Source organism: Pseudochaenichthys georgianus, chromosome 14, assembly GCF_902827115.2.
Source record: "Pseudochaenichthys georgianus chromosome 14, fPseGeo1.2, whole genome shotgun sequence".
In the NCBI taxonomy this organism is placed as follows: domain Eukaryota; kingdom Metazoa; phylum Chordata; class Actinopteri; order Perciformes; family Channichthyidae; genus Pseudochaenichthys; species Pseudochaenichthys georgianus.
In genome coordinates, this window is record NC_047516.1 from 19,717,274 (window position 1) to 19,731,171 (window position 13,898).

Below are 13,898 nucleotides of genomic sequence, written 5' to 3' on the forward strand. Positions count from 1 at the left end.
ATCAAAGGGAACGGAAATAAACCAAAGAGAAAGAGCAGCTCTTCTGTCTTTGATGATGAAAGCACACATCCACGAATGCACTGTATTCTAAATATAGCATTTAATCATGCTCTTTCTAATTGTGGCATCCATTCAGACTATGTATTTCACAATAAGACCATACATTTCGTCAGTGTCTCAAAAGGAAACCTTCTTACACAGCATGTTTCTATAAAAAGGACACCTCCCTATGCAAGATTTTCATTGGCTGCTTTTTTTCAGTCGAGTTCTCTTTTCAGATTTTCCAAAACGTGACTAATATCAGAACTCATTAGTGAGTGACTTTGAAGTATTAATAGGGTTAGAGAAAGAAACTATTAAAATATATAAATTCCCTTATGTATGAAGTAATGAAGGTAGATGAATTAAAATCGATATACATGAATTCAACAACTTCTCTAAATGGTGCAATAATTCACCTTATTTAATGCAGTTATGAAACAATTTGACTTGTGTAACATTTGCTATTGTGATGCAGCTATTTGCTGGTCATTAGTGCATGATAGATGGACATACGTTTTATAAAAGTGGAGATGTGTCACTACTAATTGCTCATGATGCTGAAATGAAGGCTGATTTGACCTTCTCATCATAATCACATCATCTTGTAGAGACATTGTTGAATGTATCATTTTGAAGTTGAATGTAGGTTTGAGTGTTTCCTTTTCCACCACAAATGAAGATGCATCTGCACCTTTGGAGGCACACTCACAGAGCTTGTTTCATGCTGCAGACAGGAGGTCTGATGATGGTCACCCGTCTAACTCTAGCAGTCTAATGAGGAGCTCGCTGATGAAGACTCCAGCGGCGAGGATGATGAACATGAGCAGCACAGCGAGGCCACGTCGCACCACCAGCTGCCTGACTGACAGAACCACGTCATCTGAAGTCTGCTGACCTTCCAGCGTCCCCTCCACACCACCCAAAGAACTGGATCGTACGTGGCCCTGTTTCTCACCAGAGTCCGGGGCTGTCGGGGATTTGAAAACATGATTCCCAGGGAGAAGACATCCATATTGAGCTATAGATAAAGTTAACAGCTACTGGTGTTACCTTTGTTTTCTATCCCGAAGATCTTGTTCCTCTCTGTAATGTGGACTCCAGCTCTTATCAGCGCCTATTCAGAGATATTTAAAACAATAACAAAGAATCGTTTATATTGAAAAGTCACAGGAAAACAAGCTACAGTATTATTATCACATGCTGTCTACACTGTAGATAATAGCTATTACACTGTAATAATTAAACAGACCAGAGTTACTCACCTCTTCTGTGACCTTTGTCCAGTTTAGTTTACACAGGAAAACAATTAAAAAAAACAGACTGTATCAAAACGGAAATTAAAAACCCAGACCACAGCCCTGCGACAGAGATGGAAGAGGGCTGTTGGTTAGTTTGAGTAAAAATGTGTCAACATTTTCACTATATTATAATTTTTGTTTACCCTTACCTACAATTCCCATTTTAACAGGAAACATCAGACTTGATTGGGCTCCCCATTGGAGTGTCTCCAATGGGGAGCCCAATCAAGTAGAAACCCACCAAGTTGCACACAGCACCAATCATTTGTTTCCCTGTCCCCCTGACAATACCTCCGGTCACACCCTGTGGAGATGAGATAAAGAGATATGTAGAACAAAAAACTAAAGTTTGGTTCCGTTCGCTCTGCAGAGAAATAATGTGATTTATTGGCAAAAGTTTCTAACCGCAATGGCTTCAGCGACATGGATTACGCCGTATATCTTCATGACATCTGACACCCTCTGAATAATGTCTCTGAAAGAAAAATGCAAATTTAAAAATGTTTGATACTGAATATCAGCTTAGTACAAAGTCAATAGAATTAAAATAGCAATAAAACTGCCTGCCTCCGGTAGTAATGACGCATTACACAACATGTCCAAGTTTACTTTTCTGATATGGGTCACTCACCTCTGAAGTTAATACATGATGAATTTCACTTTGTCACAAGCTCATTGTGCGAACATAAGTACGTACTTCTCTGTGGTGAAAATGTAACCAACCAAATCCTTGAACACAATAAGAACTGCTCCGATGAGACATGAGACACAACCTGGAAGGGAGAGGAAGACACATTGTTAGACAAGGCTGGGGAAAATATAAAAGCATAAAGTGGAGTACCATTTATTTGTAATTAACCGGTGACAGATGACTTCAAAGTGGTACATTTAAATAGACAAACAGGGCACATGACTTTGATCCAATATCCAAGGAGATCTCCACATAGCAGCCATTGCCTTTTGTTTTGGTACATGATGGTTAGTCAGGCTACGAATTTGATCCCGACATGCACAGATGAAGGAGACCTTGCTGGACAGCTTGGCTTGCTCTGTGTTCCCGGCATTCCCAACACGAACACTGGCAGCCACGGAGATACCCATCGGAAACTGTGTTGGACAGGATGAAAAAAATATAGAAAAACAATTAATTCATAGCCAAATATGGTAAGATTATTGATCATGTCCTGTAGATTAAAAAAAAATAGGAATATGCACAAATATTACACATACAATCCCTCAAATATTTCTCAAAATCTATATTTAAACTCTTGAAAATCATTTTCTTCCATGCTAGGAGGTGCATTGAAAATAAGTGGGTGTTGAAGGAACCACCAAACGTCACACAGCGGATAAGTATTGTGTTTGAGTTTATGCCTCCTAAAGCTCTCAGATTTAAGATGGGAACATTTTCAGTTTTTTTAAGGTTTTAACCTTTTTTCAACTTATTTAGGACCTCATTGCTTACGAATAACAACCGCAGGGCTCTGTGGTCTGGCAAAAGGACAATTTATGTTTTACTTATTGTATGTTTTTAATGCTCTACATTCCTGTTTAGTATGTTCATTATCTGTTTCAAATATGAAACGTTCTGTAAACCTGTTAAAATAGGGTCATGCATTTTGTTCTATTACTCAATATCAATCCAAAACAATTGAGGATAAAGTAATAAGGAGAAAAAGCAATGTGTGAGGCAGTTACCATGTAAACGATAGCAGCCAGTTGATAAACGATAGACTGAGCTCCCAACTCGACCTCACTGATGATGCCCGCCAGGAACCCTGCGATCTCGTACAGCCACCACTCCAGACAGAGCATCAGCATGCTGGGGATGGCCAGGCGGAGGAAAGGACCCCACTCCTGCAGGCACTCTGCTGACCAGCCTAGGAGACGACAGGAGGGAGGATGGATCATGGGAAATGCAGATGTTGTCTACAATGCAAAAACTGAACCTAAAGCCCTCATTCAATAGTGTGATAAAACATTCTCTCGCACAAGTTTATCTGTTTTATTTGTTATGTCAGTTGGCTAACATAACTAGTGCTAATTAGCAAACGTGCTAACACAAAACTAAGATTGTAAACATGTTGAACAAAACCTCCACACATAAGCTTCTAACAATTATTTAGTGGGTTATGCTGCTTCAGAACTGTGCCCAACAAGTCATATAGAGCTACTAGGATGTATGAAGACTCAACATGAATGTAATTATAACTATGCAAAATTCACTTATCAAGTTTCAAGGCTTTATTGTCATTTGCACATTAGCTACAGTATAGATAGGGCAATGAAAAACTCAGGTCACAGGCTCCTCCAACAGTGCAACATATAGGACATAGAACAAATAGTTTCTGCTTTCCTGATAAATAGCACCACATTTGTCCCAGATATATTTAATCATGCAATTATGAGGAAGTAACAGTCAAAATAAAGTTATCTCTACAATAGTTTTATCTCCTGAGCGTACCGTCCCATGTAGCGTTGTGCAGCCCCCTGAAGCAGATGTAAACAAACAAGAACACAGCCAAGGAATACTGAGAGATGGCTTTGGCAGCTGCAGATCCACTTTGGTGGTGTCAAAACAAAGGAGGTAGAAAAACAAAGCATGTAGTCACTGCAGTCGCACAAAGAACTCCCCCTGATGACTATTAAGAATGACTCAAACATACAATCTCCTTCCTCTAATTTATACACTGATTGGTTAAAACAGACAAGATTATGACTCAGTTAAGGAGTACGCTGGTGGGTGTACTCACGTGATCCCCAGATCCAGACGGTTGAGGAAGATGTAGTTGATTATTACATTTAAAATGTTCCCCATAGCTCCGGAAATCACCTGGGGCCACATGATGCCCTGAGAGCCAAAGTAAGCTTGTTAAAAGAAACACATAATTCCACCTGCTTCGTATTACTCTCACACACTCCTTACTAACACACAAAATGATCTGATTACAGACTAACTTTCAGTCATTATTTAGTTTCACATCAGTGGTCTAGCAGACATTAAACACACCTGATTCTGCAGATACCTCCCTTGCAGCTGGTACATGAAGGCAGCCTGCAGAATCCAACATGAGGCGATGAATGAGGTCTAAAGGCTCAATAATGCAACTGAAGAGGACATGTTCTGCTCATTTTCAGGTTATTTTTTGTATTTTGTGACTTTAATGTGACTTTAATGTTCAAAAGGGTCTTTCTTTTTCTCATACTGTCTGTACTGCAGCACCTCTTTTCACCCTCTGTCTGAAACCAGGGCCCAGTCTGCTCTGATTGGTTAGCTGGCCGGCTCTGTTGTGATTGGTCAACCACTTAGAGATGTCCCGCTCCTTAGTCTATCATGTTCAATGTGTTGGAGCACTAGCCAATACAATTGCGAGTGTTATAGTGATGTCACTATGTTACAGAAGTCAACAAAGGAGTCCAATGGAGGCGTTTCAGACGAGTGGGAGAGAAATTCCCTCTGGAGGCAACTTTGGGATTTGAGCCTTTGCAAACCATAGACCTATAGAACACACTACAGGAAAGGGAAAACCCCAAAAAGCATAATATGACCTCTTTAAGACATCCATGTATGAAGATAAACAAAATATTTTAGGAAGAAATGTGGAGGAGGACGAACTCACAGGCAGAGCTGGCATAAAGATCTTAACATACAGCTGGGAGAGTCTTCAGGATAGACAACAAAAGGGGGAAATGGTGAAAACATGCAATAAATAACACAATTGTTTGATTCATGATTGATGAGTGTATATGAAGTATTCAATGTCAGTTTATGCTTTTATAATGCACTGATGTTGAAGTGCAGAGGGTTCACCTGGTGACCTCTGTGCTCTGCCTGACAGCCAAGAGAATGGGCTGAGTGTTAATGAGTACGGCCCAGCAGGGGGAACAGGCCGAGCAGAATCAGAACTTCCCTCTGGAGTATCACTCCGACACGCTCCCATAGGTCCGCAGGGAACGGGTCGGAAAAACAAGGAAGATAAATAACGCTTACTCGTGTGCAATTTGACTCAGGAAAACAGATCCGTAGGAGCATAGTGTGAACGCAGCGGTAACTGGTCAGCACTGACCTGGTTGTAATAATATAATACCGATGAGAGTATCACATGCTGAAGCCAAACCACAGCCAATGGAAATACCTGTGACATGTATTACCTATAGTAAAAAGAGAGAAAAATAAAACACAGATTCATGAATTGATAGATAATTAAAATCAACCAAGTAGTTAAATCATTTTTTGATATCGACTTCATTAATAGATGCACTTCGCTCAGAATACAAACTCATGTTTTCAAATGAAGTAAGCTATAGGTAAAACACAACAAAGAAACAAACAAACACAAATAAATAATAGAAATGAAAGTAAACATATATCTTAAGTTAAAGATAGAAAAAAGGCAATGATATGCACAAGGGGCTAAGATATAATTATAAAAATAATAATACATCGGATTTTATAGCGCTTTTCCGAATGCTCAAATACACTTTACATAAAATAAGAACAGAAACAAAACAAAGAAAAACAAAAGCATAAACAATAGTCCTAATCAAGAATAAGATATGTTCTTGTTATGTCTTGCAGTTGCTTAAATTCATACTTCATCAAGAAAACAGATGGATGACTTTATAAATATATTTGTGCACATACAGTATACATGTATACCCAGCATTACCCATGTATATATACACACAAGTAGTTACATTCAATTTCAATGACAGTCAAACAGACTGCCAAAAATAGCTTAAGCTAAACTGCGTTAACATCACTCACGGCTCTCGCTAACGCCAGCTCTGTTTTCCCCAGGTGTCCGCAGAACACCATGCTGACGAAGCCGATCAGGAAACTCATCATCTGTGAAATAACCTGGAAAACAAAATCATGCTCGTCTGAATAACTATAAGGAAATTAATGAACTTCAGCAAACATGAATGAGACATGAAACTCCACATGCAGCCTGTAAAGTGACTGACCGAGTTATTATCCACTCATTGGCAGCTGACGTGTGTTATGCTTTGGTTTTACTGCAGCTCCTTTGTATTTCTGAATGTCTTTACTACATCTCTTTTCTTTCTAGTTCTGGTGATTGCTGCTGTAGGTTTTTGACAGCCAGTCCTCATCTATCAAGAACTGGTTTTGTGCACGAAGTGGAAGGCAGGGAAAAGTGGATACATGCTGAACTATTTTTCTTTCCTCTCAAAATGTATAATTTTCTTTTCAGGAGAGACACTTACAAAAATACAGTTCAAAGGACTATGAGTTTGAGTAACTATATATACTGTTAATAAAAGCAATTTGAAGTCATTTAAGGGTTACCGTTGAACATCTAAAACGTCTTAAGTGCTTAATGAGTACAGCCAACACATCACACTGAATGTGTCTGATAATTGAGCTAGTGATTCCTCTAATGCATCTATTTAAGCCACTGTAATCGGTTTGAGTTCAAATGATGCAACACTTTTTTTACTAGCCAGGCAATTCTTTGTCCAATTGGTCCCAATGGTTTGCAGTTATTACCCTGTTAATGACTGCTTTATTAAAGCAGGTGGCAAATTGAAAATAATTACTGGTACAGCACAAACCCCAAGTTTTTCAAAGGCAACTCAGTTGTATACACTTTTATCATGGTAATAAGTGACTTCTACGGTAAAATACTCTCAATTACAGCCGGTTTTGAAAAATGTACAATCTTAACAGCCTCAACAACTGATGGAGTTATTATGAGTCACTCAGTCACTCTGAATATTGTTTCAGACTAAGTACCTCTAGCTCTGAAAATGATTGGACTTATGAACAAAGAGTTGATTTCCATCCAAACACAATCTTACCACAGGCCCTGCCAGTTTTAAAAAGTGAACAATTTCATTCTTGAAGTCCACAGGTATCCAGCGCTTGATGCTTCTCAGGCAGGATCCGCAGTGCGAGTCGACACCGTGAGCAGCAGGAGAAGCTGATTCGTCTGTTTTGGACTTTCCATTTACCCCTGTACATGCAGCTACATCTTCCATTCTGAAATGAGATTTGGCAGAAAACAAAACTCAGTCCCAAACGGCATGATCGTACTGTACAGTTCCCCTCGGACACAGACAAGAAAGCTGGGAGTAATCAATACCCAATTACCTGGGTAATAATCAATAGTGAAGGCAATGTCTGCTCACCTTATTCTGTCTGTGAGAGTGGGCTGTTACTATACAATATGCTGGGGCACATCCACCCCCGACCCCCCACCAAGCTGGGCACTCCCCTAAAAACGGTGCCCAAATGAAGCTGGTTGTTTATTCTTGGCTGTGCTGCAGTGACACTTGCCTGTGATTTAACACACTGTATGAGTAACAGAGTGCTCATCTGGTTAAACCCTGCCCTTAACAAGACACTGACGGGAGGTGGGATGACTCATGATAATTTCACTTGAGAAAGTTTAGGAAAAGTAAAAGATGACTGTGACAATACATGTGACACAAGACGGGTGATACGTATCTGCAAGGGCACAAGCACACAGGGAACTAAGCAGCTCCTTTCAGAAGAAAATAAGCTCCGAACATTACCAGCTCAGACGGCATATAGGCAACTAGCTGGTGAACATAGTAAAGCACTGAATATAATATAATATTCTAAAAAAAGAATGATTATCTGAATGAATGATAATCTTGCTCCATAATGCGGGGAAGTTAAACAGAAAACGAGTTTGCCTAAAAGCTGATAAGTATGTGTTGGATTCACAGATAGTTGTTTTTTTGTTGCTATTGCAGGTTTCATTACAAAAATGACATAAGAGGAAGTAAACATCGATGGCATTCTAAGAGCGGATATAAAAACAAACTTAATTAGCCAAAGATTCACACTTTTTTGTTGTCCTTGTCTTAAATATATTACATTACGATCAAATGTGCCTGCTATAAACACTGAATGAAATATTAAGACGTAAGTGAGTTATTACAATCGCTAAAATATGTAAATGCATCATCTGAGCACTACTTTACATGTTTTGATTTCTGTCATTCATTATTAATGATTATTACAACAAAGTTCGACATCATATGTAAGAGTTATTTCAGAATATCCTTTTTATTTGATTCAACAAACAGCTAAAAGTAGAATTCCCATCTTCTTTTGCTGTCGGCTGTCAAACTATCTCATGACGGCAGAGATACAAAAAGACCTGACGTGGTGTGACTCACTCATATATATTTTTCGCCTCACAGGTAAATCACTGCGCCTGTCACTGTAAACAGCACACTTGCTTGTATCCTGTCGCCTCTTCGTGTTGTATTCCTTCTCCCATAGTAACACCTCTGGTTGCGGCTGTGTGAACCTCCCATCGGGTGGTGCTGTTTTGCTCTGGCTGAAACTCAAACGATCAACATTTCTGGCCTGCTTCACTGAACTTTGAATGGATTTCTTATAATTTAATCAAATCATTCTAAACATATGCTTCTCCTTCAGCTGATTCAAACACAGCCAAGCTTCTCTGCAACATACCGTCCAACATATCATCAAACTCAAATTAGCAGTTTCAAATGTTTTTCTTTGCTTCGGGGGCTAAAAGGAGACGAGAAAAGCGAAAAAAGAGAAATTAGCAGAGGCCAACGGGAGAGGAAGGGGGTGACACCTAGCGTAGGCTCTCATTCATTTCCCTGGTTCAGTGATGCAGCAAGGCCCACCGGGTCCACCCACCCACCCACCAAATTGTATTCCTCCGGCTCCCCCAACCCAACCACACGCTCAGAATCACACACACGTAAATATGATCCACCAACCAGCGAGGCCGTCGTCCGCCGTGACGTCACACTGCAGTTCTTCTCGGGCTCCACTGGATGACAGTGGCAAGTCACCGCTTACACACCATCAGCCGTCATTCTTAATGGCGACCAGTCAGAGTGTGTGTACGTGAGTGCATTTGTATATGTGTTGTGTTTGTGTGCCTGTGCGTATGGGTGGGGTTCGCGCCTGATGGGTAGCGATGGGGTATTGAGGAGGTGGAGAGGGCTTATTGGAGGGGGTAGGTGTTTGATGGAGGTGTAGGAGGCGGGGGTGGGCAGTAAAAATCGCAAATGAGAGGAAATTGTTTTGAGTCACAGCAGATTTGGTGGAGTGAGATAAGGGCTGATGACGGTGGTGGTGGTGTGATTAGGATTAGAGTGGGGGGGTTTGGAGAGAGTAGAAGGTGGTGGTGGTGGGGGGGAGGGGTGGGGTAGGGGTTGGGAGTGTGTGCATGGAAGAAGGTTTTGGGAGGGGTGAGACTATTTACACGCACAGTGTCCCTGTGTCAGTGTGTGTTGGGTTGTGCATTTATCTGTGTGTAGGTTGTGATTTTTCCTTCTGACTATGAGGGAGGGGGTTTGAGGGAACGATGAGGAGATGGGTGGTTTAGATAATTGCGGACAAAGACAGCGGACGAGGGCAGAGCGTGTCACGCAGAAAGATAGAGTGCGATGGAATAAGAAAGAGTGCATGAGACAAAAGAAGTGAACATTTGATAGAGAGGAAAAAAAAAACGGAGACAGTGCAGAGGGGGGGGTGCAGGCCGTGGATGAGAGGATGGACGAGGGGAGGGATGTTGAAAGAGTGCCAGAGTGATTTTCGATGTGTTCTCTTCCCTCCTTTGTTGGTTAAGTTGCTGGTAGCTTTGGCGGCTGGAGCTTTAGGGTTTTTTGGGAGAAACAATGACGCAGTGGGACTCGTGGCGTCTGCTCCAGCTGATAATGATGATGCCGGAAAACGATAACGATAATAAGTAGCTTCTAGTGGAACCCTAAAACCGCTGGCACGTGAAGCGCACGTCACACATTATCACACATGACACACTGCACTGGACACACAGACATGGCTATCTCACGTTGGCAGTGTGTGTGAGGGGGGTCAGAGAGAGAGAGCGAGACACAAAGAGACTCATGGGTGGAAAAAGAGAGAAATGGGGAGCAGACGGGGGGGGAAACAGATTATACTCGGAGTCTGTCACCTGCATACACTTGAAATACGGGATGAACGTGGGGGATGTAAGCTGAAAGTCAAAAACGAAATGAATGCGTTTTTGGCTCCCGCTATTGTAGGTGGGCAATATTGTGTAATTGTGCTTTTATCAGAACAGAGAGCAACAAAAAGAAAGGATGAAAGGCAGTCACTCAAAGAAAGCTAACCCCCACTGAGCAACATTATATTGAAATGTGATAAAAACTTGAATGACATGGTGGGAGGGGGTTTGGTTCACATTTTAGTAACACCACATTCTCCCTTTAAATGTCAAGCGCCTCATTTGAATTTCAGACTTTGTCAAAAGAAACATATAACTGAAGTAGGAACCCAAAAATGACGATATAGAAGTAATTCAGCCATGACTAAAGCAAAGGAGAATCTGCTGTCTGCTCTTTTGATGATGCATGAGCTTTTGAATTTCTTCGGTGAGTCATATAGAAATTCTCTTGAAATAGTCACAGCAATGCTGCACTCAAATCGTGTACCAGGTGTTATAAATACAGCTTGATGTTTGGAGAATTATAATTTCGTTTTCATGAGGAAGGTTGACAGAGACAGCAGAGTGGGAGGTATTCTCCTGCAGAAACAAATTACAATCGTAACATGTAACTGTCTCTCAGGTAATTAGGTTACATTATGCCTTAATGAAAACCTTGTCTGACCTGCACAAACCGGCACCATGGGAACACGTTATAATCCCACTGTTGATATACACAGCGCTGTCATAATGCAATGGACGAGTCTTCTCAAATGCCACCAACCCTGATTTGTCTTCAGTGACTCATCCAGCCTCTAAAACAATGCGGCACCGTGCTGCTCGCTCCCTCATGACACACTGTCCTTTCCATAGCACCCTTGATGAAGCTGCGGGTTTGTCCACAGGGATAAACACAAACAGACAGCACCAACGGGTGTCTCCACAAGCAGAAATAAATAAAAAAACAAGGATCAGAGGTAAACTGATTTTTGAGGACATCTTGTATGAATCGGACAAAAGCCCACCCATTAGGCTTTTGTGTATGTTTTTGTGGTGGGGTCGTAGGGCTGTATTACATCCATGATAAAGAAATGCTTGGAATTGATTCTGTGCTTTGTTGACTCAGACAGTCTGAAGAGGCTCATTGACCTTGGTTGACCTTGCAGGGAAGGCAACCTGTTTCTCTCACTTTCAGTTTCACCCTCGGGAGTGTTTTTTTTCTTCTCTCGTCTGAGGAAGTGAAGCGGGAGATGTTGTTTCTGACGTGAATAGCAGCACTTGGACTCACATACCTGGAACATAGCAGCATTGTGTGACGCTTTGGTGTCTAAGCTCTTCAAATCGATCCTTACACACTTTGACAAGTGGCTAAAATAACTTTGCATTATCTGGTTTTGGAAATAGATTGAAAACAAAGACGTTATCTGCTTTATCTAAACGCTAATCACACACATCTTAACCTACACACTTTAATGATCTGTCAGCCTCTTGGCTTTCATCAGTACCTTGGCTTTTACCTTTTTAAATGCGGACTATAATCCTAAACACTTACAACTTACACATCAACACAAACAAAAATATGGGAGTAGGTATCCATTACTGAGGTAAATGTGGATGATATTACAATACAGTACTTTTACTTCCATGCCAGCTAAAACGTGATACTCTGCATCAAAGTTAGTCAGATTTCAATTTTTTAGCTGCTGCTGTAGTTATTATTACTCTCAACCATAAAGCAAACAACACTCAAGAAAATATATGGAAACTGAAGATATGGAAAGAAAAAGGAAAGGAGATAGGCATATTGGAGATGGAGAGATATAGGAAAATAAAAGTGAATATACGAACACATCTGTGTGAGTTAAGATGTTTCAACTTTAGCGAAAGATTGATATGACGATATTTCATGATTATTCTTACGTCAACAAGGCTGAGACTGTTGCTGCAGTCTATGACTCAACAGTAGTACTAAACGGTGACGGAAAAAACAGGGAAGGAGGGGAAGCCCAGTGTTGGAAGAAGTACTCCTTTATCTTTGATCCTTTACTTAAGTAAAAATAAAATTACAATGGTATTAAAGTACTCCATTGCAAGTAAAAGGCCTGATTTCAAAATGTTACTTCAGTAAAAGTACAAAAGTATTGTCATCAAAATGAACTTAAAGTACAGAAAGTAATAGTACTCATTATGCACAATGGCCCATTTCTGAATAATATGTACATTAAGTTCAGAAGAAGCTATGTACTTCAGATGTAAAAGTACTCACTATGCAGAAAAGATATTTTCACAGTAATATCATATTATGGTTATTATTTATCCTGTTTTTCCTAAATGTAAGAGCATTTTATTGTTGTAGTTGGTCAATGTGGACAAAATGTAGATACTTAAAATACTGTGTCATTTGAGAAAAAAGTAGGATATATTTACCTCTGAAATGTAGCAGGAGTAGAAGTAAAAGTAGGATAAAATGGAAATACTATACTTTAAAATAATACTTAAGTACAGTACTAAAGTAAATGTACTGTAAATTAATATGTGGTTAGTTCTAGAGATGTGTGTTTGTAACTTGTTTCCTGTTATGATGGCAGAAACAAACTGAGTAATGCCCCTTTTGTTTTTGTATGACTGATTCTGGATCAAATGTGGGAAAGTGTAATGAATCTCTTTCGCGTTCACATGCACTTGGGCGAGGGCAGGGTGTTTGTGGATGTTTGTTCATGTGTGAAACTCTCTGTTTGAACAGAGTTTGACCAAATATGTAGTCAGACTCGACAGTTAAAGGTCGCAGCCACACAGAGCAAAACAGGCGTTCAAAGCAGTGGTGTAAAGTAAGGGTTAGTAAGTACATTTACTCAAGCACTGTACTTAAGGACCATTTTTTGCTACTTATGTTCATATACCTAACTACAATTCAGAGGTTAATCGTGTACTTGAATCTACTTTGCAGATTTTGTTTAATGATGTAAAATATAATCAATACTTAAATCAGACCGTACACCTGGAGTAAATTGTTACAGAGTATTCCTACACTCAAGTACAACATTTGAGTACTTCTCCAAACCTCTGGCTGTGACCAGGCCATACGTTGAGGACTAAGAGACGTAAACGCGCTGAATGCTTTCTCAACAGTGTAAGGTTTCCAACTCTGTATATAATAGCGAAACATTAATAATCAATAGGTCTCTCATTGACATAGTTACCATGACAACACTGTGGAAAAAGCTTACGTGTGGTCTTTCACAGGTGGACGTTTCCCAATCTCCTGAAAGTTACATAAGCCACTTAACCAATATGTTCACAAAACGAAATGCTTAAAAAAAAAGGAAATTGCACGTGGACCATGAATGAAAAAAAGTGCCTTCAGAAAAACGTGCTCAAACGTTTGCACAGGCGTACAGAGAGGCTGAGATAAATCACCAGCAAGAAGGTTACACAGGGGGAGAAATCACCAGCAGGTTCCACAGGGAGAGAAAACACCAGCAGGTTACACAGGGAGAGAAATCACCAGCAGGGAGGTTCCACAGGGAGAGAAAACACCAGCAGGTTACACAGGGAGAGAAATCACCAGCAGGTTACACAGGGAGAAGAGATGGCCGACCAACAGCAGCTCCAA

The 13,898-nt window shown here is 40.4% G+C and overlaps 1 pseudogene; it reads right to left on the reverse strand.

Annotated features, from left to right (window-relative positions):
- Positions 1-433: 433 nt before the first annotated feature.
- LOC117458639 (multidrug and toxin extrusion protein 1-like) lies at positions 434-7,635 on the reverse strand (annotated as a pseudogene).
- Between the last annotated feature and the right edge of the window lie 6,263 nt (positions 7,636-13,898).